Source organism: Erpetoichthys calabaricus, chromosome 8 (genome assembly GCF_900747795.2).
Source record: "Erpetoichthys calabaricus chromosome 8, fErpCal1.3, whole genome shotgun sequence".
In the NCBI taxonomy this organism is placed as follows: Eukaryota; Metazoa; Chordata; class Cladistia; order Polypteriformes; family Polypteridae; genus Erpetoichthys; species Erpetoichthys calabaricus.
In genome coordinates, this window is record NC_041401.2 from 145,085,096 (window position 1) to 145,112,963 (window position 27,868).

Consider the following 27,868-nt stretch of genomic DNA (forward strand, 5'->3'; position numbering starts at 1 on the left):
TGTCTGTCTGTTGGGTTTAAAGGGGCAACAGCGACCCTAGCGTCCACAAGAGATACAGAAAACGTCTACTTGCAAGTTCTCCTTTGAAGTGAACATTTCTGCAGCTAAACTTAGTTGTTTACAAAAGTGTAAAAAGCACCAAATCAAATGAGAGAACTCTTTATGAAAAATAACTAATAAAAGTCAACTGCTCTCTGCTTCCCTTCTAAAACACATGAAACACCTGGCTTACTTATTTTCATCTCCATTGCTGGAGTGCGCAAATGTTTCTGAAAACACAGAAAATGTTTTTTAGTCATTATCATACAAGCTAATGAGCAAAGAGCTTAACAAGGTTACAGTAATCATCTGGGACTGAAGTTACTTGAAACTGTAAACAAACTGGCTATACAAAACATTCTAAGGTCCTGCTTCACTTTTCAACTTTTCCAGATTACAGTGCATCTCTGTTCAGAATGACAAGACATGGGCTAAGGAGATTTTTCAGCTAAAAATATTAAAGAATCCCTAATATAAATGAGAATTAGATCTTCACTATCCCCTGCTCCAGCAGACTTAGCAGGCATTAGTTCAAGAATTCACAGAATGCATCCTTCCCTAGGTAATGGTAGTAATAGTTGTATTTATGGAAGATTATCTGTGCCAAAATTGAATGCAATCCAACATGTTAACTAGATTAAAATGTAATGTATATACACATGGTGTATTTAATTTTCGTATGGATTTACCTTGTCATAACTGAAAACATATCAACCATTAAAACCACAATCAATCACTACACCATGCAGTTTTCTTGTCAGTTTAAAGTGCAAATTGCATTTTCATCCTGTGCATAGATTGCGTGTCATAACTACAGTAAAGGCAAACCAAAAGAATTGCATTTCTCTTAGCAGCAGCTGGACTGCAGTGCATTTCAATTCAAGACCACACTTTAATCATGCCAAAAACTAAATGTAATCATATGACCAATCAGCATCAGAAGGTAGGGCAAAGGTGTCAACAGTTGGGGTTGGAGACTTTCCACTTCAAAACATTCCTGTATTCACAAGGAGGACATACAGAAAGTTTTGTCAGTGTGGACTATGTACTAATTAACTGAAATTTTGAAAAGTATGTTTTATATCTCAGTGAAAAAGATTACTCTTTGTTAAGCTGTGTAAAGTTAGTTTTTTTATACATGCTAAAATAAGCCATGCTGTTACATTTTTGAGGTGTGGTTTATTAGTGGTTTTAACTAAATACTAAATATATTGAAACATTTTTAGCATTACTTTTTTCCCTTCTTTCGACACAGAAGGGAATGAAATAATCATTTACATCGCAAGCATCAATCCGTTCAATAACACAGTGGATCTCCTGTCTTGTCAACTCCCTGTTCGCCCTCTTTTGTGCTGGTTGAACACACTCATGCTGGGAACCAACCCTCTTACCCCAACTGTTGACGCCCCATGCCCTACATTTTCATGCTGATTGGTCATTTGCTTACATTTAGTTTTGGTATGATTAAAGCATGGTCTTGAATTGAAATGTAATAAGCTCTAGCTACTGCTAAGGAAAATGCAATGCATTTGTTTTGCTTTCAGTTATGACACACGATCTATGGACAGGAATGAAAATACACTATGCTTTTTGTATCACATTTTAAACTGACACAGCAAAGTGAAAAGCAATTGATCATTTGCTTGATATGTTTTTTATAGTTACACGATAAAACCATAGCAAAATGAAATGCACCATGTGCATATATACGTGCATCCGGAAAGTATTCACAGCGCATCACTTTTTCCACATTTTGTTATGTCACAGCCTTATTACAAAATGGATTAAATTCATTTTTTTCCTCAGAATTCTACACACAACACCCCATAATGACAACGTGAAAAAAGTTTACTTGAGATTTTTTGCAAATTTATTAAAAATAAAAAAAACTGAGAAATCACATGTACATAAGTATTCACAGCCTTTGCTCAATACTTGGTTGATGCACCTTTGGCAGCAATTACAGCCTCAAGTCTTTTTGAATATGATGCCACAAGCTTGGCACACCTATCCTTGGCCAGTTGCGCCCATTCCTCTTTGCAGCACCTCTCAAGCTCCATCAGGTTGAATGGGAAGCGTCGGTGCACAGCCATTTTAAGATCTCTCCAGAGATGTTCAATCGGATTCAAGTCTGGGCTCTGGCTGGGCCACTCAAGGACATTCACAGAGTTGTCCTGAAGCCACTCCTTTGATATCTTGGCTGTGTGCTTAGGGTCATTGTCCTGCTGAAAGATGAACCATCGCCCCAGTCTGAGGTGAAGAGCGTTCTGGAGCAGGTTTTCATCCAGGATGTCTCTGTACATTGCTGCAGTCATCTTTCCCTTTATCCTGACTAGTTTCCCAGTCCCTGCTGCTGAAAAACATCCCCACAGGATGATGCTGCCACCACCATGCTTCACTGTAGGGATGGTATTGGCCTGGTGATGAGCGGTGCCTGGTTTCCTCCAAACGTGACGCCTGGCATTCACACCAAAGAGTTCAATCTTTGTCTCATCAGACCAGATAATTTTCTTTCTCATGGTCTTAGAGTCCTTCAGGTGCCTTTTGGCAAACTCCAGGCGGGCTGCCATGTGCTTTTTACTAAGGAGTGGCTTCTGTCTGGTCACTCTACCATACAGGCCTGATTGGTGGATTGCTGCAGAGATGGTTGTTCTTCTGGAAGGTTCTCCTCTCTCCACACAGAGGACCTCTGGAGCTCTGACAGAGTGACCATCGGGTTCTTGGTCACCTCCCTGACTAAGGCCCTTCTCCCCCGATTGCTCAATTTAGATGGCCAGCCAGCTCTAGGAAGAGTCCTGGTGGTTTCGAACTTCTTCCACTTATGGAAGATGGAGGCCACTGTGCTCATTTGGACCTTCAAAGCAGCAGAAATTTTTCTGTAACCTTCCCTAGATTTGTGCCTCGAGACAATCCTGTCTCGGAGGTCTACAGACAATTCCTTTGACTTCATGCTTGGTATGTGCTCTGACATGAACTGTCAACTATGGGACCTTATATAGACAGGTGCGTGCCTTTCCAAATCATGTCTAATCAACTGAATTTACCACAGGTGGACTCCAATTAAGCTGCAGAAACATCTCAAGGATGATCAGGGGAAATAGGATGCACCTGAGCTCAATTTTGAGCTTCATGGCAAAGGCTGTGAATACTTATGTACATGTGCTTTCTCAATTTTTTTATTTTTAATAAATTTGCAAAAATCTCAAGTAAAAGAATTCTGAGGAAAAAAATTAATTTAATCCATTTTGGAATAAGGCTGTAACATAACAAAATGTGGAAAAGGTGATGCGCTGTGAATACTTTCCGGATACACTGTATTACATTTCAGTCTCTTTAACACATTGGATTGCATTTATTTTTGGCACAAATGATCTTCCATTGGAATTGTCATGTGTACGGAGTGCAGTGAATTTTTTACTTGTATGTCTAAACAACATGTCTCTACTACTCTACAGCAACATAAGAAACAAGATTTATTAAATTACATAATTTCAAATTATTTAATAGAAAACACAAATCAACTTATTTGATATACACTACTTTGGTTTCTATGTTTTTATGTACTGGAACAGTTTATAAAACATCCTGACAGATACTCTGTAGTTAATATTCCTTAATCTTGTTCTTAATCTAGAAACATTGCTTGATCATTTTCAAAAAGATGGTTATATAAATAATAATAATAATAATAATAATAATGCATTTTATTTATATAGTGCCTTTCCCATGCTCAAGGCACTTACAGAATATAATAAAGAACTGCAGTGTATACAGTATATAGCATTGTACAAACCAGATAAATAAATAAAGAAGATTAAGACAGTGAATTCTGGAAAAAAAAACAGACAACATAATTGATGGTCTAGCACACACACACAGGTTACATTAGCAACTTGACAGAGAGGTAAACTGAGAGAAGGGTAATAAAGTCAAGTAGAGCTAAAAGCCTTTCTGAACAGATGAGTTTTGAGTTGTTTTTTAAAAGAATTTGTGGAGTCAGCTGACCTGATTAATTTCGGTAGGTCATTCCAGAGTCTGGGCGCTATACAGCTGAAGGCCCTGTCACCCATGGAGTGTAGATTAGTGTGGGGCACAACAAGATTCCCAGAATCAGAGGACCTTAGTGGGCGGGCAGGCACATAGTGATGGAGAAGGTCACTAATATAGTTTGGCACGAGGTTATTTAAAGCTTTGTAGGTTATTAGTAGGATTTTATATTTGATTCTGTAAGGCACAGGGAGCCAGTGAAGACAGAGCAGGATGGGTGTGATGTGCTCGCTGCTGCTGGTTTGAGTAAGGACTCTTGTAGCTGAGTTTTGAATAAGCTGGAGCTGTGATATAAGATTAGAAGGGGCACCTTCCAGTAGGGAATTATGATAATCGATGCGGGATGTGATAAAAGCATGGACAAGTTTCTCAGCATTAGAGAAGGAGAGGAAGGAGTGAACACGGGATATGTTATGGAGGTGAAAGTAAGAAAGTTTCTTAATGTGATTTATGTGGGCAGAATAAGAGAGGGAGGATTCAAAAATGACACCAAGATTTTTTACAGTAAAGGCAGGTCTGATGAGATCACCGCCAAGATAGACTGGGAAGGAGCTCATTTTATTAAGTTGCATTTTAGTCCCAATTTGCAGGAGTTCAGTTTTATTGCAATTTAATTTTAAAGAGTTCTGCTCCATCCAGGTTTTAATTTCACTAAGGCAGGTTGCGAGCTGAGAAAGCTCTGATGAAGTTCCACTTTTAACATTGAAGTAGAGTTGAGTATCATCTGCATAAAAATGATAACCCAGTCCATAGCTATGGATAATATGGCCAAGGGGAAGCATGTAAATACAGAAAAGCAGAGGACCGAGGACAGAGCCCTGAGGATCTCCTTGTGTGACCGGCGCTGAGCTGGATCTGCTGTTGCCAAGACTAACAAACTCTTGCCTATCAGTCAGATAGGACTTGAACCACTGGAGGGCAGTGCCAGAGATACCCAGCATGTTCTCCATTCTGGACAGTAGAATGTCATGTCTGACAGTGTCATATGCTGCACTGAGGTCTAACAGAATTAATATGCTGGTTTGTCCAGAGTCTGCTGCCATAAGCAAATCATTGGTTACCTGTAGCAGAGCAGTTTCACAGCTGTGCCGCGCCCTGAAACCAGACTGAAAGGGTTCCATCAAATTATTAGAGGTTAGGTAATTGGTGAGTTGGGAAGCTACAACACACTCAAGAACTTTTGACAGGAAAGGTAAGTGGGAAATAGGCCGGAAATTGTTAAGATCGTCAGCATCAAGACCAGACTTTTTTAACATTGGGGTTACAGAAGCAATTTTAAAATCGATCGGCACAGAGCCAGTGTCAAGGGATGAGTTTTTTATTGTTGTAACAGTCGGGATTATGGCATGAAGGCAGGATTTAAGTAGTGTGGTGGGGATGGGGTCCAGTACACAAGTAGTCAGCCTCATCTTACAAAGCAGGTTATTAACAAACGCAGATGTGACTGGTGAGAACTTAGAGAAGGAGCTGGATGGAGTGGGAAAACAGGGAGAGATATAAACAGATGATGTATTTATGTTAGTTGAATTATTTAGATCAGAAAAAGTGGAGGAATTCCTCACAGACTTCAGTAGAAGAGGTAGTTGGGCCAGATGCGGGTTTGAGTAGTTTATTAACTACAGAGAACAAAACCCTTGGGTTATCATGGCCACTTTCTATTATTCTGCCGTAATGGGTGTTCTTGGCAGAAGTTAGTGCTTCTCTGTAAGCTCTTTGGTGGTCAGAGAAAGCCTGGATGTGCACGCTGAGGCCAGACTTGCGTGATATTCTCTCAAGGCGTCGGCCAGCTGCTTTCATAGATCGCAGTTCTGAATTATACCAAGGAGCTGAACGTTTAAAGGAAACCTCTTTATGTTTTAAAGGAGCCGTTTTATCTAATGCTGAATGAAGGGCTGAGTTATAGTGGTCAACAAGACTATCTAGTGTTGATGGAATAGCTGAAGACAGTAAAAGATCAGAAATGGATCCAGAAAGGATAGAGGGACAGATATTTTTAAGGTTTCTGTAAGAAATTTGTCGTTTACAGGTAAGAGGAAGGAAAGGCAGTGAAACAGTGAAGAATACTGCTTTATGGTCAGAGAGTCCCAAATCAGTGCTGTAAATGTTGGCAACAGATAGTCCAGAAGTGCAGATCAGATCCAATATATGACCGCCAGAGTGGGTTGGAAAATCAACATGTTGTGTGAAGTCAAAACAGTCCAGTAAGGATAGGAATTCATTTCTCAGTTTAGATGTGGGGGTGTCAATATGGATGTTGAAATCACCAAGAAGGATAATTCTCTGAGAGTAAGAGCTTAGGAGGGTCAAAAGTTCAATCAGATCGGATAAGAAGGATGCATTGTATTTTGGGGGACGATAAAGAACAATGAGTGAGACAGGACCTGATTTCGTTATTAGTTTAAGAGCCAGGCACTGAAAAGACAATAGACAGTCAATTGGGATTCGTTTAATGTTTAAGTCAGCTCTGACAAAGAGATACCTCATTTAATTGTGGCAGTACATTTTGCAATAGACCCCCTTTATTGGACTAAACTTTATCTAAGAAGTAGGACTGTTCTTCCACTGGAAACATACCCTGAAAAGAAAGCATCTAGTCTGTGCTTGTAGTAACTATCACACATACTCTGAGATAACATGACAACAGCCTTTTACAGGTAGCAATGTGCTCTCTTTCTCTGCTTCTGGCAGCTATGGAGGGGCCATAGAAAGTGCTGAAGATTTTTAAAGAGCATGCAGATCTGATTCTGTGTTGAATCAGAAATTTGGAGGCAGTGCTTCATTGGGGCTATCTGGTTCTGTACCTCTCATGAAATACAGTATTTCAACTGATGTTCAGATCTAGTGAATAAGCCCCATAATATGGGAGATAAGAAAGAAGTACCCTAGATATGGGCATTGTGCCTCCACCAGTAACAGAAGACATCTATACAGGCTTTTAAAAGGGGAGTCTAGATGGATGAGGTGAGGGTGTAACCCAGTCAAGGAACCAGATTCATGCATTGCAAAGAGGGGTGTGGGGTTGCTTCATTATAGACTGCATTAGATCCATTCCTTTTGTGTGTTGTCTATAGTGACTGGTGTTAAAATAATTAGAGTGCTTGTATCAAATACCATGGAGTCCGCTGAACATGTGGGCATTGTTCCAAGGATCGTGAGCGCAATGAGCATAAATGCCACTTCCTTTCTGTCTCCATGATCATTACCACAATTTAAATGTAGTTAACTATGTCAAGTTACATCTGGGAAGAGGGCACGGGAAGAAACACATGTTTATGAATCCTTCGGAAGCCACAAAGCGTAACGGAAATTTGAAGATACAAAAATGTTTTGAGGTCATTACATCAAAGGTTAAGCATTGCAACAGGCCATTAAAAATATGTACCGCAGGTGCATGTGCTCTGCTCAAGATTTACGGTTTGATTTCAATAATCTTTTTTTATGTAGGCTATTGTTGGGCACAAGAAAAGAAACGTGGAAGAGCATTAAGGCCGATGTAGCATGACTAAAAAGAGCCGATGGATGTGTTCTAAAGCATGTGCGTCAGGGCGTGATCTCTGGCGGAGAGAAAAGGGAAAAACGCAATAATGTCTGGGATCGGTTCTCACATATGAAGCGTGCATGCCGTCCCCGTCCTGTCAGCGCAGATGTGCTTCCCCACATACGACGCAGTACGCTGGCACTTGCCGCCAGCTCGCCGAGCCGCTGCCCCTCACTGTTCAGTTCTAGTCTGTGTGACTCAACAGTAGCGGAGATGAGGCGAGTGATGCTCGAGATCACATGACCAGAGCCGGCGGCACGGGCACAGCAGCTGCTGGAAGGCGGCGAGCCTCTCTCGCTATGGAGCATCCCGAGTGCCAACACTGCTGCTGCTGCTGCGCTCTCTGACTGGACGGTCGCACCCCGACACGTACCGAAGGGACAGCATTGCAAAGTCACAGGTAGGCGAAGCGAGACACTGCTAGAGCTAAACCTCTCCTTACCCTCGCACTGATGCTTGTGGGGATTTTAGAAACAGACCAGCGATAACCCTGTGAAGGAAGGAGGGAAGGAAGGAAGGAAGGAAAGCGACTTAGTAACGCTTATTATCATTTCATATTGCGCTTCTTATATTATGTTGAGGAGTTCCAGACACCGGCGTGTGCAGCAAGAATGCGTTTAGAATGGCAAACAGGTGCAGATTTGTTTGCAGGCGGGGGCGACGCAGGGTAGTGTTCGGCTTAGTATAGCTTTTAGGTGAACTAAGGATGCCGCGGAAGAAAAGAGACAATCGTTCTTTCTCCCAGTTGGTAAGATGATTTTGGAGTAACGGGAGTGACACTTGTACCTCGCGCTTTGACCTCGCAACTCAGTCTCGTTTAAGTTAAAAAAAGACGGAAAACTAGGTTAGGGGTTGCAGACTGCATTAAATATGTAGGGGTCTTCAGATGCGCATAACACGCGTATCTAGCGACTTGTGTGCGCAGTGCATGTGCATCTCCTTCTATTTTCCTTTCTTCCAATCTTTTAACGCAGAATTTTTTAATCGTACCCTGCTCAACTAAAGGCAGGTAGTCGATTTTCATAAACAAATGCTACATGTTGTGACAAAAATAGTAATTAAATAATATTAGGTTTATGAGTAATTTGAGAGAATATCGTTGCACCTCGCTCCCTACGCTCGCAGTTCCTGGACATTTGTCCCAACTAACGTGTTAATACGTGTATTGTAAGTCAGAGATTTATGTAGTTGTTACTAGCGCCCTTAAGAGAATAAAACCGTAACTATACCTGTCGCACCGTGTAATAAATTAAACCAGTTTACACATGCAGAGACATTTTGATTACAGTCCTATTTGTATTAAATTACTGAATCACCTGCCTGCTGTCCAGGAATCTATAATTTTTAAAAATATTACTACGCAATAATAAGTCTCCCTAAATGGAACTGTGAATGACCGGATAATCATTTTAGCTGGATTTCCCATATACATTTTTTGGAAGATGGTGTCTGATCATAGTGTTTGGAAGCATTGTTGTGACTGGCATGCATTAATAAACAAGCAGATTTAAATAAAACATTTATGTAAGTTGTTGAAAGGACGTTGTGTTCTTTGAGGTCTTCATAGATGAGTGGATTTTTATCACTTTGCTCCACAGCAATCCAAATCTTTTTAGAAAAAGCAAAAAAAAAAAAAAAAAAAAAAATCTGTAGATAGGATCGAAAAGCAGATAGGGTTGAAGATCTTTGTTGAGCTGAATGGCTTGTTCTCATCAAAAACATTCAAATTTTCATGAATTACTTGCCTATGCTTGTCTGCTCCACTTTACATTCCAATCTCACTCTCTTCACTTTCTGGGAAAGGTGCAAAAGTTTGTTTTTCAGACTCTTCTAATGTAATTGTCACTGTAAATATGAAGACCTCTGCTTATTCAGGGGGACTACTAAGTTTTGTTTGAATTGTGCTTTACATGCCATTGTATCTTCCTATACATGTTGGTAAATATATGTTGGTAAAAACAGATTTAATTTTTTCTCTGTGTACTCCGTGATGATTTTCTAACACTCACTTTGTGTGAGAGTGAATGTCCATCCATCCATCCATCCATTTTCCAACCCGCTGAATCCGAATGTGACTTAGAATAATCTATGTAGACATTCAACGGAAGTGAATGAAACAAAACAAAAAAAAAGTAACATTTTATGCCCCCAGGCTAATGAGTTTTGAATTTATGCTAATCCAAATGCTATTTTTAGATATCTTTTCAATTGATTTGTAGTGTAAAAAATTATTATGTGGTGTTTTGGATATTTGAGTGTTTTTAAGTGTGTTTTCTTCACATGCTGTACTTCCATAACCAATAATTTTTTAGTGCTAACTTGCACCATTCAGTGTGTCTTGCAGATTTTTGGTTTTAAAAGGTGACTTTTGTGTGAAAAGGAATTATTTATAATCAAATAACCACAGTTTGTATATTGTATACAACAAAAATAGCAGTGGTTTGCGTTCTCAGTTTATAGTTTTGAATGAGGAAAACACTAATAGAGACAGAGAAAATGTTTGAATGTTACATTCATTCTAAAAATTGCTCTTTGAGCATTGTTCTGTGTATACAGTAAAACCCAAATTAATTGAAAAACTTATTACAGAATATTTGCAATGATAAGTTAAAATCACAACTGCCCATAACCTATTAAAATGTTTATATTTTATTATGCATCAGTGTTTACATAAACCACAAGTTAACCTTCTTTTTAGCAATGCAGTACATGCACTACATTTTTATAGGGCGCTCCATAAACCATACATACTTGCAAACATTCATTACTTATATAAAGATAAATAGATGATATCAGAAAATGATTTAATTGGAGAGCATATCAGATTCACAAGCATTCCTTCTCCAATGCTAACTGCTCCAGCTGGCAAGATCAAGTTTAACCATTATAGATGCCAATCTGCAGGCACACACATGCACATATATTAGTTCCCACAGTCTTTTCTGAATGAGTGAGACTAAGATGCTTTCTCATCATTTTTCCAATTCAGAACGTATGGCTACAACAAGGAACACTATACGAAGCATCAAATTTAGTTCAGTGTTCTTGTGAGAAATATGAGAAATTACACAACATAACAACACAGTGTCCACCCTGATAATTCTGTGCATATGCTGTGCAGTTGTGCGATTCATTTCAGTCTTTGATCTTTTCATTTTTATTTTGTATAGCTGCATTTAAACTATATCACCTTCTCAAGATGCTTAGTAAGGCTAACAAGAATACAATATACAAAACATATATGTAAGAGAGTTTCATCTCTTACCTGTCTCTCTGTAAGAATGAACAGTAAAATAAAAATCCAACATTGACAGACACTAGGGAGATCTCTGAAGTATACTTCATAGATTTTAAACAGCTTCAAAAGCAGTTTTACAAATCCAGGTCAGCTTTTGTATTGCATTTCAAAATAAGAGACACCATAATTTTTGCACAGAATGTAACAGTAAGTAGTGAAAGTATCTACAGTAAAACGTCAAGCACAGATCTAGTATAAAACTGCAAAATAGGTTATAAAGGAACAGAATAGGGTTAAATTGTAAAATCTTCAGTAGAGCTAGGCTTCTAAGTTAAGGTATCATATAGTGAAGTAGTAGCAATTAAATGGTCCTGAAAAACAGGAACTGTGGAAACTCATAAATTAAGGGAGAGGCAGATGGAAATTAAAAAGCCACATAGGACAGTTCCATAATCAGTCTAAATTTCAATGTTGAGGTAGATAGATGCTCACCAGGAGATAATCTTGTGATAGTTTCCATGCTTAAATAGAGAAAGAAAATATTATTTTTATATATATTTTATATATATAAAATAATCCAATTAAAATATAATGAAATGTTGCAAAGAAGAAAGGTAAATCAATATTGAGAAAACAATAAAGGTACATACATAAAAATATAAGCATGATATACAAAATTATAAACAAAATACATGAATGTGGACAGTTACATTAAAAAAGCAATAAAGAACAAATGATTGCATTTACAATTATAGAATGAAAAAGGAAACAAATAGAAAATACAAATAATTGATAAATGAGTAACACAACCAGTAAATAAAGTAAAAACTACAGTGTACTGTAGTTTCAACAGTTTCAAAAAAGAGGCATATTAATGTGCAATTTAGATGAAAGAAATGGTTAACCTCAGAGTTATATAAGTAATAGCAGGGACAAAATGAAAAAAGTGCACATAACTGCAGGTGTTTCACTGTTTTGTGGTCAGGAGCGTCTGACGACATAAAGAAAAAGTATTCAAAATATGCAAACTGAAGCATCAGCTCTTAAGGTAAAATTGGAAAAGTAAACTAATTTATAGTTGAAGTTGCACAGAATGTTTCTCTGTTTTAAGATAAACGCATTTGTAAATTCACCAATGCTTTTCAATGTCAGGTCAGGTCAGTTTGGAGAGCATGCACTGGTACAGTGCATTGTCATGCCCACCACACAACAAAACAGCTTGGGATCCCAGTGGGCAACCCTCCAGGCCGACACATGGTCCAGTCCCACCCTCCTGAAATGACCATTTATTTGGTCTTGTGTCACAGCTGTAATTATTTTGGAATCTGATTATTCATTATTTATTCTAGGAGCAGGCAGATGTCCAATTAAATAGTAAACCTCTGAAGTGCTAACTGTGCAGGTTTAGTTATTTTTTATTTGATATTAGACATTTGTCCTTTATGAATACAGCATGTTTGCACAATATGAAACCTCACTCAACTACATTATTTTTTTAAATTGAGTACAACTGAAACTTATTATTCAACTGTGCATTAATTTGACATGAATCAGATGACATTTCTTGTGGTGCATGGTGGCACATTAGTTAGTGCTGCAATCACACAGATCCAGAGATCTGCATTTGATTCCTAGGCAAACCGTCTGTGTGGAATATGCACTCTAGTTGTCTTTCACAGCCCAAAAACATACATGTTGTTGTAGGTGGTATTACTTCTTCGAGCATTTGATTGGTTATAGAATTGATCAGTTTTGTCATCTGTTTAAGGGCTTGTTCACACTGCTTTTGATTATTTTGTGAGAATACAATTTGTTTGATGTTGTATTGCTTCCTGTAATCCTAGACAGACTTTACATTGTTAGATTAGTTAGTGGGGCTAGCACATACAGTAGAATATGTATCCATGAAAAACTTTTACAGTTACCATATTCTCTTACAAAATGAGGTGTGAGGACAAAATAATTTTTTTATCTTTTTCGGAATATCACTCACTATGATAATTTTTGTTTTCTCTATTTTTGTACCCAAATGTGTATTTATGTTTTTTTCTTGTTATTATGAATTGTTTTTGGTTGCTTTGTTTGTTCTGTATTTTCACTCACTGTGGGGCTGTGTTCTCATTAGGTGACAATGTGAACCCCCACACCCTCCCCCAGGGCTCTTCATTAAGGCTTTTTCATTTCAGACCCTTCTCCTAGGTTACAGTTAGGTTCCTACTAAGCCTTTTTTGAATCATTGAGTTGCTGTTTTCTCCTAAGTGACTCTTGATTGGTTCTAGCTTTGCATCTAATGGTGCCAAAATGTGTTCTAGGTCCTTGTGGAATAAAAAGAATATAGACTGGTTGACATGTGTGAGACTACTATATAGTAAGCAATAGTAAAAAACTATGTTCAGCGAACATTTCTAATTACAATTTTCTGAGAAATGTGTAACTACCATTTATTTCATGTTTTGGAAGCTATGCTAGATTTCCAAATATTGTGATAGATAGATAGATAGATAGATAGATAGATAGATAGATAGATAGATAGATAGATAGATAGATAGATACCATTTAACTCCCCCCCCCCAGGGTGGAACTAAAGAGTCACATAATATGGGGAAGGAACGTTCTCCTCAGTCTGTCTGTGGAGCAGGACAGTGACAGTCTGTCGCTGAAGCTGCTCCTCTGTCTGGAGATGATACTGTTCAGTGGATTCTCCATGATTGACAGGAGCCTGTTCAGTGCCCGTCGCTCCGCCAAAGATGTTAAACTGTCCAGCTCCATGCCTACAATAGAGCCTGCCTTCCTCACCAGTTTGTCCAGGCGTGAGGCGTCCCTCTTCTTTATGCTGCCTCCCCAGCACACCACCGCGTAGAAGAGGGCGCTCGCCACAACCATTTGATAGAACATCTGCAGCATCTTATTGCAGACGTTGAAGGACGCCAGCCTCCTAAGGAAGTATAGTAGGTTCTGTCCTCTCTTGCACAGAGCATCAGTATTGGCAGTCCAGTCCAGTTTTTCATCCAGCTGCACTCCCAGGTATTTATAGGTCTGTACCCCCTGCACACAGTCACCTCTGATAATCACGGGGTCCGTGAGGGGCCTGGGCCTCCTAAAATCCACCACCAGCTCCTTGGTTTTGCAGATGTTCAGTTGTAGCTGGTTTGAGTCACACCATTTAACAAAGTCCTTGATTAGGTTCCTATACTCCTTCTCATGCCCACTCCCAATGCAACCCACGATAGCAGTGTCGTCAGCGAACTTTTGCACGTGGCAGGACTCCGAGTTGTATTGGAAGTCCGATGTATATAGGCTGAACAGAACCGGAGAAAGCACTGCGGCGCTCCTGTGCTGCTGACCACAATGTCAGACATGCAGTTCCCGAGATGCACATACTGAGGTCTGTCTGTAAGATAGTTCACTATCCATGCCACCAGGTATGAATCTACTCTCATCTCTGTCAACTTGTCCCTAAGGAGCAAAGGATGGATGGTGTTGAATGCACTAGAGAAGTCCAGAAACATAATTCTTACTGCACCACTGCCTCTGTCCAAGTGGGAGAGGGATCGGTGTAGCATGTAGATGATGGCATCCTCCGCTCCCACCTTCTCCTGGTATGTGAACTGCAAAGGGTCGAGGGCATGGTGGACCTGTGGCCTCAGGTGGTGAAGCAGCAGCCGCTCCATGGTCTTCATCACATGTGACGTCAGGGCGACAGGCCTGAAATCATTCAGCTCACTAGGACGTGATACCTTTGGGACTGGGGTGATGCAAGATGTTTTCAAAAGCCTTGGGACTCTCTCCTGTTCCAGGCTCAGGTTGAAGATGTGCTGTAGAGGACTCCCCAGCTCCAACACACATGCCTTCAACAGTCGTGGCGATACTCCATCTGGACCCACTGCTTTGCTGGCACAAAGTCTCCTCAGCTCTCTGCTTACCTGGGCTGCTGTAATTGTGGGTGGGGGAAAACTCTCTCCTATGCTGGTATCAGCAGAAGGATGGGCGGAGGATGCAGTACTCTGAGGTGAGAATGAGAGTGGGTTAGGTTGGTCAAACGTGCTAAAAAAGTTGTTCATCAGGTTTGCTTTCTCCCTGTCTCTCTCGATGGAGGCACCCTGCTTCGAGCTGCAGCCAGTGATGATCTTCATTCCATCTGACACTTCCTTCATGCTGTTATTCTCCAACTTTTGCTCCAGTTTTCTCCTGTACTGCTCCTTCGCCGCCCTGAGCTGGACTCGGGAGTTCCTTCAGCACGCGCTTGAGCTCATGCTGATCACCACCTTTAAAAGCCCTTTTCTTCTGGTTCAAAAGGCCCTTGATGTCACTTGTAATCCATGGCTTGTTGTTAGCATAGCACCGTACTGTTCTTACTGGAACTACAATGTCCATACAGAAGTTGATGTAGTCAGTAGTGCAGTCAACAACCTCCTCAATGTTCTCACTATGTGACCCCTGCAGGATATCCCAGTCCGTAGTCCCAAAGCAGTCTCTCAGAGCGTGCTCTGCCTCTGCCTTCCTGAATGAGCGTGTGGTTATAGGTAGCTCCCACACTCTTGGTTTGTAGTGAGGCTGAAGCAGAACCAGGTTATGATCTGCTTTCCTAAGCGCAGGCAGCGGGGTGGTGCTGTATGCATCCTTAATGTTTGCATACAAAGGTCAATAATCCTATTTCCCCGGGTGTTACAATCCACATACTGGGAGAAAGCAGGTAATGTTTTGGTCAGCATCACATGGTTAAAATCTCCAGAGATTAGCACAAGCGCCTCGGGGTACTGTGTTTGTAGTTTAGCAACAGCGGAGTGAATGATGTCACCCGCTATCTCCACGTCTGCGCGAGGAGGGATGTAAACAGTAACAGCAATGACGTGTCCAAACTCTCTGGGCAAGTAATAGGGACGCAGACTTACGGCCAACAGTTCGATGTCCCTTCAGCAAGTGGAGATTTTGACATTTATGTGTCCAGGGTTGCACCACCTTGTGTTCACATAGAGAGCGAGTCCTCCTCCTTTCCGCTTCCCGCAGGTATTTGCATCTCTGTCCGCTCTAAATGTGCTAAACCCAGGTAGCTCCACGTTAGCATCTTGGATGCTAGTTGTTAGCCATGTTTCACAAAAACACAACAAACTGCTTTCTCTGTAGTTCCTGACATTTTTCACCAGTGCAGTCAGTTCATCGATCTTATTTGGTAGTGAATTCATATTTCCCAGGATCACAGAAGACACCGAAGGCTTGTATCGCCACTTCCTCGCTAGCCGTTTAGCCTTTAGCTTAGCACTGGCTCTGCTGCCACGATACGGCCTTCTTACCTCGTCAAGTAAATAGGGAACCACACCGGCACGGGCCTTTGTTCTCAGTGCTAGAATTCGACTACCTGAATAGACGAGTCTCGGCGTGTAAAAATCCATGTCCAAGTAGTAAAAAGTGTCCACAGGAAGTCCACATAAAAGAAAGTGGTAGGAGTGATCAGAGAGATAGAGAAAAAGGTAGAAAGATAAAGAAGGTAAAGTCCTACACGGAGCTGCTGGAAAGGCTGCCACTCATGGCGGCGCCTAACTGAAATACTATCAAATTCACAACCTGTGTCTCTCTCTCTTTTCCTATAATGTGGCCTCTTTCTTCCTCTGGGGTTCAGCCCCATTTCATATCCAGACTGTAGGCTTTAAATTCCTGTCCCAGTGTCCCTTCCAGCCATGACCTGAAATCTCTTTCTGGGCAGGGAGTAAATTTACTTTTACAACTATGCCATTAGAGTGGAGCACCTTCTAACAGCTTCTGGCCTTCAATTATTCCTAAAAGGTCATCCCACCAAAGAGCAACTTGCTCCGTTCTCTTATAGCTTGGGCCTGTATGCTACCTTCTTCTAACCATACCAAACAACCAAGATCCCAAATGTCCAGGAGACTTCTGCATTCTTAGAGTCTGCTGTGTTGTCAGTCCTTTACCATGTAGGGGAAGAATTACATTTTCTTCCCCTGTCTCCCTTTTCTTTCAGTCTTTCATCTTCCTGCGTACTTGTGTCTATAGCCCTTTCATGGAATTCAATATACATACTGGGCAAAGTGCACACCTTCTGCTTTGGCATTTTCTTTTGTTTCTTAGGGCCTTCCTAGGTGCTGCCCCTGATCTGTGCCAAATGTTTCGGCCTATATACTTCACCTGGTCAGCCATGGTAATTTTAACAGTTGGTGTACTTAGTAAAATGAATGATTACAAGACCATTAAAATTAATTTGCATATCAAGTAACACTCAAATAAACAATTGATTATTGATTATGAGAACTATCACTTATTTCCATGGCCACCAATTTCAAAAATTACATGGAAATCGACTAATTCCAACATAAAGTAAGGATGAGAAAGACGTTGAAATTTTGCTGAAATAATGTTTGTATTTGCAAAAAGAAGAAGGTATATTTACGAAACTTCATAATAGTTTCGTAGTGGTATTTTAATGTTACTGTAATAATTTTTCTTAGTTAAAGTATGCTTAATCCAGGGCTGGTTAAAATTCTTAATACAATCCAAATAATGATTTGTTTACAAATACAAAATGATTGGTGAAATGGAAGCTACAGATCTACTTATGAATTCTAGTTCTAGTGGTGGCGGCCTTTTTTTATATAAGACTAGACACCCTGTGTTTCCCACTGCAAAATTTTGCAGACAAAGATGAAAGACTGTATAAGTGTATGCTTTCCTTCTAATGGGTGCCTGCTCACTGTCTTTCTCCATCTTCTGCTTGCACCATTACTCACACTGTTTCTTCAGGTTCTTATTTGCTTAATCACTCTGGATATACTCTTTTTTTAGTATGTTTCTTGCCATTTGGAATAGACATGTTCTCAGTGGATAGGATTATTCCCAGTGGAAACTTTGATACTGTTCTATTTTACTAATGTACCATTAAGGCTTCTATAGCTCACTAATGTAATGCATTAGTGAAAAAAATGCTTTAACATTTTAAAACAAATCCCAAGATTCCTAAGATATGTTATTGCAGATGTTTTCACTTTTGATTTCTTGTTTTTTTAATACATGTATATACGTATAAATGAAACAACAATGGGGTGGCGCAGTGGTAGCGCTGCTGCCTCGCAGTTAGGAGACCCGGGTTCGCTTCCTGCGTGTCTGCGTGGGTTTCCTCCGGGCGCTCCGGTTTCCTCCCACGTTCCAAAGACATGCAGGTTAGGTGCATTGGCAATTCTAAATTGGCCTTAGTGTGCTTGGTGTGTGGGTGTGTTTGTGTGTGTCCTGCGGTGGGTTGGTACCCTGCCCGGGATTGGTTCCTGCCTTGTGCCCTGTGTTGGCTGGGATTGGCTCCAGCAGACCCCCATGAACCTGTGTTCGGATTCAGCGGGTTGGAAAATGGATGGATGGATGAAACAACAATGTTAGAGTTTTAGGGCACCTTGCGACCAATCCTGTATAACTGAAAAAGCTTGAAAGAAAAACATATATGTGTAAATGCACAAAAATGAGTTGTCCTCATTGTCCAAAATGGGGGCTTTTCCAGGGCTTTTCAGGCATTCTGGTAGGAAGTAATGGGTGCAGGTGGACAGATCCCAGAAGTGACATCAGAGGTGGAAAGGTGTCAATTCTTCCTTTCTGCAGAACGAGAAGAAAAGAGAACATTATTATACAGTGCTATCTCCTGTCTCGGAAGAGAATTACCACCACCCAAGCCTTTAAACTGTTTCTAACTCACATGCACTTGACAGTAGTGTGCCACCAATCAAAAACAGTTCCTCTTCCTCCATGCCACCAACCCAGATCCATTGGATTAGGCAACATAAGCCGTGAGGTCATGGTCATGAGACAGTGCATCAGTGGAGACAATGAAGAAAATATGTGTAAATGCACAAAAAATTAGTTGTCCTCAGCCTTGAACTGATAAGGCTGCAGGTCCAGTAACCATCTGGTAATGCGAGGGTTTGACTTTTTGTGTAGTGTGTGACAGATTAAGGTCTCCGTGAACCCTTGAACCCTCAGACTAGACGTCAGACACCAGATAAAAGTCCAAATAATGTTTTATTGTTAATAATAATAATAATAATAATAAATGTGCACAAAGCACCCTCCACTCCACAATACTCAAATAATAATTCCAATAACCATCTACACAATCCTCCACTCCCAGACGCGTTGCCACCCTTCCACCCAGCTCAGCTCAACATCTGGGATTTCCCATCGTCCTTTTATATTCCCTGACCCGGAAGTGTTTCCCATCTTACAGTCCATGTGATTTCTTATCACTTCCGGGTCAGATAAAAAGTCCTTCTTTTCAACCCGGAAACACATCGTTCCCTCTGGTCATATGATTATGACGTGCTTCCGGGTTATAGGGCACGTATAAGTCCTTGAGCCTCCCTGCAGCGACTCCTGGCGGCCCTGACGTTATCCAGCAGGGCTGTGTATTAAAACTCCATAGTCCATGATGCCCTGCTGGAATTCGGGGCATCTCCACGTTGCAAGGAGAGCTCCATCTACCGGCCTGGGGGTATTGGCCGGGATGAATGGCCGGCCATCCCTCACAAGTGCCATCAGTTGTAAGGGTGGGTGCATGTTCTGTCACTGGAGTGAACTGTTATCCCAGCTAGTTAATAGCCTAATACAAGGCATCCGGAAAGTACTCACAGCGCATCACTTTTTCCACATTTTGTTATGTTACAGCCTTATTCCAAAATGGATTAAATTCATTTTTTTCCTCAGAATTCTACACACAACACCCCATAATGACAACGTGAAAAAAGTTTACTTGAGGTTTTTGCAAATTTATTAAAAATAAAAAAATTGAGAAATCACATGTACATAAGTATTCACAGCTTTTGCTGTGAAGCTTGAAATTGAGCTCAGGTGCATCCTGTATCCCCTGATCATCCTTGAGATGTTTCTGCAGCTTAATTGGAGTCCACCTGTGGTAAATTCAGTTGACTGGACATGATTTGGAACGGCACACACCTGTCTATATAAGGTCCCACAGTTGACAGTTCATGTCAGAGCACAAACCAAGCATGAAGTCAAAGGAATTGTCTGTAGACCTCCGAGACAGGATTGTCTCGAGGCACATATCTGGGGAAGGTTACAGAAAAATTTTTGCTGCTTTGAAGGTCCCAATGAGCACAGTGGCCTCCATCATCCGTAAGTGGAAGAAGTTCAAAACCACCAGGACTCTTTCTAGAGCTGGCCGGCCATCTAAACTGAGCGATCGGGGGAGAAGGGCCTTAGTCAGGGAGGTGACCAAGAACCCGATGGTCACTCTGTCAGAGCTCCAGAGGCCCTCTGTGGAGAGAGGAGAACCTTCCAGAAGGACAACCATCTCTGCAGCAATCCACCAATCAGGCCTGTATGGTACAGTGGCCAGACGGAAGCCACTCCTTAGTAAAAGGCACATGGCAGCTCATCTGGAGTTTGCCAAAAGCCACCTGAAGGACTCTCAGACCATGAGAAAGAAAATTCTCTGGTCTGATGAGACAAAGATTGAACTCTTTGGTGTGAATGCCAGGTGTCATGTTTGGAGGAAACCTGGCACCATCCCTACAGTGAAGCATGGTGGTGGCAGCATCATGCTGTGGGGATGTTTTTCAGCGGCAAGAACTGGGAAACTTGTCAGGATAAAGGGAAAGATGACTGCAGCAATGTACAGAGACATCCTGGATGAAAACCTGCTCCAGAGCGCTCTTGACCTCATACTGGGGTAACGGTTCATCTTTCAGCAGGACAACGACCCTAAGCACACAGCCAAGATATCAAAGGAGTGGCTTCAGGACAACTCTGTGAATGTCCTTGAGTGGCCCAGCCAGAGCCCAGACTTGAATCCGATTGAAGATCTCTGGAGAGATCTTAAAATGGCTTTGCACCGATGCATCCCATCCAACCTGATGGAGCTTGAGAGGTGCTGCAAAGAGGAATGGGCGAAACTGGCCAAGGATAGGCGTGCCAAGCTTGTGGCATCATATTCAACAAGACTTGAGGCTGTAATTGCTGCCAAAGGTGCATCAACAAAGTATTGAGCAAAGGCTGTGAGTACTTATATACATGTGATTTCTCCGTTTTTTTATTTTTAATAAATTTGCAAAAACCTCAAGTAAACTTTTTTCACGTTGTCATTATGGGGTGTTGTGTGCAGAATTCTGAGGAAAAAAATGAATTTAATCCATTTTGGAATAAGGCTGTAACATAACAAAAGGTGGAAAAAGTGATGCGCTGTGAATACTTTCTGGATGCACTGTAGATTGTGAGGACGTCTGTCTCCACCGCTGCATACCTGGTTTCCCGATCCAGCAGTTTTTTCTTAGGTACATTATGGGGTGTTCAACACCATTGATGCTTTGGCTCAGCACTGTTCCTAGACCTGTGTCTGAAGCATCAGTTTGTAAAATAAAAGGCAAAGAGAAAGTAGGAGTTATTAAAATAGGTGCTGCTGTGAGGGCTATTTCAAGTCACTGATTGCAGCTTCTCTTTTCTCATCCAATGTCACCATAGTAGGAGTATGTTTCTTTATTAAATTCATTATATGTGCCACCTTCTCTGAGAAGTGGGGACAAACCTGTGATAGTACCCCACCAATCCTAAGAAGGCATGCACCTGCCTCTTTGTTTTTGGACAGGGCCATTTCATAATGGCTTCAACTTTGGTACATTGTGGACTCTTTGTCATGTCAAGAGTGGTCATGTACTGAGTCTTCCCAAGCCGCTAGAGGAGTTCATCCACTCATGCTATTGGATGGGCATCAAAACTTATATCTGGTTTTGGGATCAATGGGGCTGGACCAGGAACTAAAACTCTTCTCTATTACACCAAGATCCAACATGTGTCTTATCTCAAGCTCAACTTCTGCTGATTTGGCTTCCAGTGATATGGGCATTCTCGGACAACAACCCCTGGCTCAGTGACAATATCGTGTGCAATCAGGGAAGTTCTTCCGGGTCATTCATTAACAATTTCCAGAACGGACAAGATAGCTTCCTTAAGGTCTCATCATTGTTGGGATGACAAATTTAGATCAAAATTAAGGTTATTGTGTACAAAGAAGGAGCAAGGTTGAGCGGGGTATTGATCAGGTTCCCTTTCCTTCCGCAGCTTCAACATACAGTATTTACAGTATGTGGTAAAGTCGCTTGGCTGGTTGCCAGTTTGGTTGTTTAACCAAATAGTCGGACAAGCCTTTCTTCTCCTTAATTTCATATGGGCCCTGCCAATGGGCTAATAATTTGGAATGAGAAGTGGAAATGAAGACCTTGACACAGTCTTTGGGATGGAATTCATGAAGCCTAGTGCCATGGTCATAATAATAAGCCTGGGCTGATTGAAAGTGCAGTGTTTTCCTTTAAAATAGGCCTAATCTTTTCAAATCTATAGTGTAACTGCACAATATATTCCAATATGTTAGTGGAAAGGACTGCCTCTTCCCAGCCTTCTATAAATATATCCAAAACACCTTAGGGTTAATGTCTGTACAATAACTCCAGCCATGGAGACTTGTAGTACCTCCCGATAAATTGAAAATGTAAAGTTGAGAAGGGATCTGTGGTTACCTCAAGGGGCATCACAATGTCCCATGATGCCTCACCATCCATCTCCGTAGATACATTAGAGCTATCACCAGGCCCAGTGTTTTCACAGAGGTTGAGGGTGCTTTTCCACCTTTAATTTCTAACCAGTCCCATCCAAGATTCACTGGATAGAGAGGGCTATGCATAACAGCTGCCCGGGATTTTCTGCATGACACCCTTATAAGTAATGATACACAGGTCAGACCTGTACTATTGAGTTTCCCAGTGAATACAGGTTAGACTGGTCATTCATGGTTCACACTGTTGCAGAAGCATATACTGTATCAGCATGCAACAATGGAAATGATGCTGCCGGAATCCATGAGTACAGAAACTTTGTGCCCATTTACCACCACCACCAGTTCATCATGGTGAAAAGACAGAGGATCAGCAAAAAAAAAGTACCTCTCTCCTCGTGCCAAACTACAGTCTATAGGCTTGCCAAAGTGGGGCAGTTGGGGATGGTATGTCCCAGCTCCCTGCACTTGAAGCAACGGGGGTGATTTGTGTGCCTTTCCTTTGGGTATACCACCGGTTTCATATTGCAACAAGTGGGCTCCAGATTGGTGATACGTCCCTGAAGGGACTTGTGTCATTCAGTGGATGAGGACAGCTATCAATGAGTCAAGACTTTTGTGTTCGTGTCACTGGAATGGCCGGGTGAGGTAGTCGGGGAAGGTGTTCACCAGAAGGTAACTTGTGACCATTTCTGTGATAGTTTTTGATGAGTTCATTTCTGGCTTTAGCCATTCGCCAACTCTGCCCCACAATTCATAATTCTGTGAATGGAAAGGCCTCTCCGGGTCAAATACCCATTCGTGGCACACTCTTGCTTGCTTTTCTGGATTAATTCTGTAGTGCAGCATCACCTTGGTCTGTAGTTGGTTGTAATCCCTGATCGCCTGCTTGTTGAGGTCGTAATAGGCCCACTGTGCCTGCCCTCTCAAGAAAGGCATCAGTAAGTATGCACTATCCACATGCTGCCAGTGATGACAGCTCACAGTTCCTTCAAACACCAACAGATAGGTCGCAGTGTCGTCATTGGGGTGGAGTTGCAACCAAAACTGGGATGGTCCCGTCTGGATGTCCTGCTGAAAGGCAACATGATCTCAGCTACGTTCCTCCACCTTGGCGAGCTGGGTCTGTTGCTCTCCCGATTGGACCTTCAGTGCCTGGATTTTGGAAGCCAAAGCCTGAATAAACATGTTACATCCTGGGGTTGAGTTATCGTAGATGCCTGCTATAATCCTCTAAAGATGAAACGCTAGAGTTTTGGGGTACTTTGTGGCCAACCCCATATTGTTGAAAGAGCTTGAAAGAAAAAGACGTGTGTAAGTGAACAAGAAATGAGTGTTCCTCGGACAAGTACCTCACCCGTAGGTGATGTCAGAGGTGGAAAGGTATCACTCTTCCTCTCTGCAGAGAGTGGAGAAAAGAGAATATTATTGTACAGTGCCATCTCTTGTCTTGGCAGGGAATTACTATCACCGAAGCCTTTAAGCTGTTTCCCACTCACATGACTATATATTGTGATGGATGGCCGGCAAGAGTTTCTGGCCCTCACCCCCAGGCCTCCAGGAGGAGCTCTCCCGACAGTATGGACGTGCCCCGAATTCCAGCAGGGCTTCATGGACTTTGTAGTTTTTAAACACAGCCCTGCTGGATACCTTGGGGACCACCTGGAGTCGCTGTAGGGAGGCTCGTGGACTCGTATGTGCCCTATAACCTGGAAGTACGTCCTGGTCACGTGAACAGGAGAAATGACATACTTCCAGGTTGAAGAAAAGGACTTTTACCCTGACCCGGAAGTAATAAGGACTTGTGGACTGTTGGGCAGGAACACCTCCGGGTCAGGGAGTATAAAAGGACTCTGGGAAAGCCCAGAAACTGAGCTGAGCTGGGAGGTAGGGTGGCTAAGTGTCTGGGAGCGGAGGAGAGAGTATTGTGATTAGTGATTGGTTTGTTTACTGTATGAATAGTGTGGAGTGGAGGATGCTTTGTGCACGTTATTATTATTTAATAAATAATAATAGTACTTTTACCTGGTGTTTGGAGTGGTACCTGAGGTTTCAAGAGGTCGATAAACGCCTCTACTGCTACAAAAAAATATATATATATGTATATATATACCTATCAGCCACAACAATAAAATCCTTGATGGGTGAAGTAAATAATATTGATTGTCTCACTACAATAGCACATGTCAAAGGGTGGGATATGTAAGGTAGAAAGTGAACAGTTAATTCTTGAAGGTGATGTGTTGGAAGCAGGAAAAATTGGCAAGCATAAGGATCTGGGCATCTTTGACAAGGACCAGATTGTGATAGCTAGATGACTGGGACAGAGATTCTCTAAAATGGCAGGTCTTGTGAGGTGTTCTCAGTATGCAGTGGTTAGTACCTATCAAAAGTGGTCCAGGGAAGAATAACCAGTGAACCGGCGATCCAGGCTCATTGATGCCTGTGGGGAATAAGGCCTTGCCAGTCTGGTCTGATATCACAGAAGATCTACTATACCAGAAAATGCTGTAAAACTTAATGATGGTCATGAGAGAAAAGGGTCAGAGTGCATTGTAGCTTGCTTGTAAACACAGACTGGTCAGAGTGCCCATGCTGACACCTGTTCACTGCGAAAAGCACTTACAGTGGGTTTGTGAGCATCATAACTGAACTATAGAGCAATGGAAGAAGGTGGCATTGTGAATCATGTTAACTTTTAAATCATGTGGATGGCCAGGTGAATGTGCATCATTTACCGGGGGAAAAGATGACAGTAGGATACACTATGGGAAGAAAGCAAGCCGGCAAAGGCAGTGTAACACTCTGGGCAATGTCAGTCAGTCATTTTCTAACCTGCTGTATCCTGAACAGAGTCGCAGGGGTCTGTTGGAGCCTATCTCAGGTTCTGCTGGAAAATCTTGGGTCCTGGCATTCATGTGGATGTTACTTTGACACGTACCATGTACACTCCTTCACAACAATGGAATTCCCAAATGACAGTGGCCCCTTTCAGCAGGATAATGCACCCTGTGACACTGCAAAAATTTCTCAGGAATGGTTTCAGAAACATGACAAAGAGTTTGAGGTGTTGAATTGGTCTTCAGATTTCCCAGGTCTTAATCCAATTAAGCATCAGTGGGATGTGCTGGAAAAACAATCCCAATCCATGGAGGCTTCACCTCGCTGTTTACAGGACTTAAAGGATCTACTACACATATCTTGGTGCGGCATACAACAGGACAACATCAGAGGTCTTGTGGAGTCCATGCCCTGATGTTTTGCAGATTTGAGGAAGACCTACACAATATTAGGCAGGTCTTTTATATATACAGTAATCCCTCGCTACTTCGCGGTTCACTTTTCGCGGATTCACGACTTCGCGGGTTTTTAAATACAAGTGATTGCCCGCCTATCGCGGAAGTTATGTTCCAGACCCATCAGCAACAGGAGAAAATCCGCGATATAGAAAGACCATATAAATAAACATTTTTTTAGTTTAAGCCTTAAAATACCCATCCCACATGCTTTAAACACATGTAAACTTATAAAACACACTTTGTTAACACATATGATATGTGGATGTCGGGCTAAGGATATGAGTAACATCTCACTATTATAAAACATTTTAACTTCACGCAAGACAAGACAGTGAGACAGGAAAATTGGTGATGTACAGTACAGGCTTTTAAATTATTGACATGCAGAGCGACAACCAGCACAAAGCCAGCACAAAGTCCACTTCTCCTTAGCGTTCATTCAGCTCCCCACCCCCTTGACAATGCGAAGTGGCAGGAGCATACTGCGCTTCCGGGGAGGGGGGGTTTGAGCGAAGGTGCGTTCAGCTCTCACACACCCACACACACTCCTCGCGCAGAGCGACAAGCAGGCATTTTGGCAGAAGCAGCACAAAGTCCATTTCTGCTCAGCGTGAGTTCAGCTGCCCCCCTTCACAAAGAGAGTGCAGACACATTGACGTCTGATCGCTGCGTGCAGTGTGCAGTGTTGGTCTGAGGTGTTTAAGAATGTAGAAAGTGTTTAAGAGCATAGGAAGTGTTTATAAGAGTGTGGGAAAGGTTAACAAGAGAGTGAGAAAGGTTTATAAGAAAGGTTTATAAGAGTGTGGGAAGGGTTTATAAAGCCTTAAAATATGTATAAATAATAAAATAAATATAGGTCGCTACTTCGCGGATTTTCACCTATCGCGGGGGGCTCTGGAACGTAACCCCCGCGATAGGTGAGGGATTACTGTATATATATATATATATATATATATATAAATTTCAGGGCTGGGCAAGTTAACACGTTATTATCACGTTAATGCATTAATTAATTAACGCTGACAATTATTTTATTGTGCATTAACACAGTTTTTGTTATTATTATTTTTATTATTTTGAAAGCCTCAGTCTCGCTAGCGATCGATAGAGATCAATGATCTTCTTGTTACAGTGCTTTTCGATACGCTTTTGCTAGAAGGAAAGTTAGCTTTGTTGATTTGACCTTGATTCCCTGCACGTGCATGAGTAGCAAAGAGCAAACAGATTCTAAAATTGCATGTGGAGAGATACCAAAGTGAATGCTCAAAGCAAAATAGTCCATGGATGACTTTTTTCGTATTATCGCTGAATTGGACCCTGACTTGTCTGACTCAGATTTGGATGCAAGTGATCTGGAGGTGTAGTTCGAAAACGAAAGTGAGTTACTGGCATCAGCTGATCGGTCCCCAGCTGATTGTGGTGCTGAACACATTCGTGTAGTTGATGCACCTATGGCAATGTTCGTCTGGGAGGACAGACACTTATGATGACAGGAGGTACAAACCATATTGTGTCTCACTGCAACTGCCAACCCCGTGCACCTGTCTCACAAAGACAGACAGGCAGCCAGCCCACCATGCATTCCTGCTGGCCATCGAACCGCCCCTTGCGCAGCTGCTGCTGCCGCAAACTGCAGACAGTCACCGACAGCAGCCACAACAGGCCTGTGTGAAACCATTGCTTTGTGCGCTTTTCAGAAAACTGAGTTTTTTCCAAAGAATATTAGCCTTCAAAGAGTTGCTACTGAACATAGACTGTTTATGCTACTCCCTGATAAAAGAAAATGTTTCTGCTGACCTCATTTGTTTAAAGTGTTAAAATGTGATTGTTGTGATTGTCTGATTATCTGCGATTAATCGCGATTAAAAATTTTAATTGTTGAATTGTTGCTCAGCACTAATATATATATATATATATATATATATATATATATATATATATATATATATATACAGTAATCCCTCTTCCATCGCAGGGGTTGTGTTCCAGAGCCACCCGCGAAATAAGAAAATCCGCGAAGTAGAAACCATATGTTTAAATGGTTATTTTTATATTGTCATGCTTGGGTCACAGATTTGTGCAGAAACACAGGAGGTTGTAGAGAGACAGGAACGTTATTCAAACACTGCAAACAAACATTTGTCTCTTTTTCA

General features: G+C 41.6%; 1 protein-coding gene across 1 annotated transcript in view; it reads left to right on the top strand.

Annotated features, from left to right (window-relative positions):
* The first annotated feature begins 7,808 nt into the window (after nt 1-7,808).
* LOC114656143 (anion exchange protein 3) overlaps nt 7,809-27,868 on the top strand; it is a 313,389-nt gene continuing 293,329 nt past the window's right edge. Inside the window, 1 exon segment of the mRNA XM_028807571.2 lies at nt 7,809-8,024. The gene's annotated coding sequence lies outside the window, so the exon portion shown is untranslated.